Source organism: Grammomys surdaster, unplaced genomic scaffold (assembly GCF_004785775.1).
Source record: "Grammomys surdaster isolate TR1022 unplaced genomic scaffold, NIH_TR_1.0 313, whole genome shotgun sequence".
NCBI lineage: Eukaryota > Metazoa > Chordata > Mammalia > Rodentia > Muridae > Grammomys > Grammomys surdaster.
Window position 1 is genome coordinate 5350525 of NW_021604732.1, and position 2884 is coordinate 5353408.

The window sequence follows — 2884 nt, forward strand, 5'->3', positions numbered from 1 at the left end:
AGAGAGAGAGAGAGAGAGAGAGAGAGAGAGAGAGAGAGAGAGAGAGAGATACATACATACATACATACATACACACAGAAAACAAACCCACACATGGACACAGATACATGCATGCATACATACATACATACATACATACATACATACACAAACACAGGACATACACGAAGACATACACATAGACACACATACACAGAAAACACACATGCAGACACACACACAGAGACACATACATATGCAGACACAGATGCATCCATACACAAAGATACATAGACACAGATACATCCATACATAGAGAAATAGAACCACACAGCCACACAGACACAGATCCAGCCACACACAGAGACTCACAGACACATATAGAAAAAACACACAGAAAACACACACACACAGAAATTTCTTGGAGGATCTTGCTGAGTCAAGTAGCTTCAAAGATGGTTTTGAACTTGTGTAAAGAATTCCAATTCACCCTACTGGAACAAATGTGATGCCCCTGCTAGGATCTGGGAAGGCACTGCACATTTGAATGTGCTTTGCTAGTTAAATTAGAACGAGGGGCAGAGGTGATGTCTGGAGAGACCAGCAGAGAGGCTGAGTTAGTTGGTGGTGTTGAGCCGAGTAGTGTAGGTAGCAACCAGATACCAGATAATCCCGTGCAGATGGGAGAACAGAAGTAAAACAGCAGGAAGAGAGGTTTTTAATAATGCTAAATGCTGTTGTCATTATTAACCATGCTGGTCTGCTGTAGACAGTCTCTGGCAGATGGTCATTTATGGGAAGGACCTCTGGAATGTTGCAGACCAGTTTTATGGCAGAGGAGAACCACACTGAGAGGTACGAAGGCCTTGGTGTGTTACAGGAGGGACTGACTGGGCTGGGAGACCATGATCAGCCACTGTGATGGTTTGGTTGAGGGTTGAGGTTCCTGGGGTAGATCGGAGGGCAGTGGTTATAGAGAATGTGAACTATATATAGATACAAGTGAGACAAGGGTGTTTGGGGTATGGCTCTGCTGGGAGAGAGCTTGGCCAACATGCACAAAACCTTGGGTTTGATCCCTGGCACTGAATAAATCTGATGTGGTGACATACATCGGGAATCCTACCACTCTGTTGGGAGGGACAGGAGAAGCAAGAGTCAAAGGTCATCCTCAGGTATACAGTGAGAGACAAGGCTTAGAGACAAGGAGTTTGATGAAGGAGGGGGAGAGGAGAGAATTGTGAAGAACTTGATGTAATTTCCTGACTGTCATTTACTATATCTTTCTGAGCACAATCTGTTCCGCCCTCCTTCCCATTTTAATGTGTTTAAAGAAATGTCCAGAACAAATGAGATAATGGCCCCCCAATTGATGTTAACTCTGTAAACCCAAGCATCCAATTTGGACACAAAGGGTTAAGTACCTTTGCTGTCTGTGCAGCCCTGAGCCTGTCCTTAAAGTGACCTAGTCAGTTCCGCCTTTGAAGATAGATAAGTCGTTGTCATGGAAACGAAAGCAGCACAAGTTCAGAGCCTAAGGGCTTGGTACCAAATAGTTTCTCAGTAAACCACAAAGCTCTTTTCCTTCTTAACCCGTGAGCCACCAGTCAGAGCCTGGCACATGGAATGTTCCTTAGAAATGTTAGAATTCGGGCTGTAATGCCCAAGGCAGAGGTGGAAAGGGGCCTATCCCCATCCCCATTCCGGGGCGAGCTATTTGCTACTTCATCTCTCGGCCTGCAGCATCCAAGGTTCCTCCAGGTCCACCCCATTCTCTGTTCTAAGAGGCACGACACTCACCCTCTGTGCCCCGCGCCACGTCCAGGGCCATCCGACGTCGCTGCTCTGGTGTTGCTCAGTCCTGCCTGCAGCTAGAGATGCGGCCCCGGGCATAGTTTTCCCATCCCGTCATGGGCGGGAGCGCCTTCCTTCCCGGTCACGTGTGCTGGCTAGCAGCTGGCCTTCTTTTTCCCTTCGGATTTCAGAAAGATTTCCAGCGGTGGGGGCAACTTGGGTGTGTCGGTGCGTTTCTGTGTGTAGAAGCTGTCAGAGCGTTTGAAGGTTTAGCACACGAGTCGTTGTTATTGCTGTGTTTGCCAGTGTCTGCAGAGCCGTCTGTGTGTACACGTGGGCATTTATCTCTTGGTGGATCCTAGGCTGTCAGGAGAGAACATTTCCCTGCACACTGAATGTGCGTGTATTGGAGAGTGATTACAAGGTATACATACGTTTTTAGTAGTGTGTGTGTGTGTGTGTGTGTGTAGGTTACACATCCAAACATACATCAAACTCCAGTATGCACATGTAGATTTATTTATTTATTTATTTATTTATTTATTTATTTTTTTAAAGATTTATTCATTTTATTTATGAGTACACTGTAGCTGTCTTCAGACACACCACAAGAGGGCATCAAATCTCATTACAGATGGTTGTGAGCCACCATGTGGTTGCTGGGATTTGAACTCAGGACCTCTGGAAGAGCAGTCAGTGCTCTTAACCACTGAGCCATCTCTCCAGCCCCCGCACATGTAGATTTATGGTGAAGGCTGAGCTGAGTATGTAACTGGGGGTAACTGGAGTATGCATTATATACTGGTTGTGTCCAATAGTAGCTAGGTATCTGTGTGACACTGATGAGTGTTCAGTGACTTCTTTTCTATATATATATATATATATATATATATATACACATATATGTATGTTTATGTGTGGATTTTCTCTGGATGTCTATGTCTACACATATGAGAACATATATGTCCCAGCCCTCATCTCTCTCGTCTGCAGATAATGGTATAATGGTTCCTACTTTATCCTTCTGACTCTCAGGCCTACTTTAAGTCATGGAGAGAGAGAGAGAGAGAGAGAGAGAGAGAGAGAGAGAGAGAGAGAGAGAGAGAGAGAG

General features: G+C 45.3%; 1 protein-coding gene across 1 annotated transcript in view; it reads right to left on the reverse strand.

Moving 5' to 3' along the window:
* C1qtnf2 (C1q and TNF related 2) overlaps positions 1–1889 on the reverse strand; it is a 19211-nt gene extending 17322 nt beyond the window's left edge. The window contains exon 1 of the mRNA XM_028777703.1: positions 1780–1889. The gene's annotated coding sequence lies outside the window, so the exon portion shown is untranslated. The remainder of the gene's footprint in view (positions 1–1779) is intronic.
* Between the last annotated feature and the right edge of the window lie 995 nt (positions 1890–2884).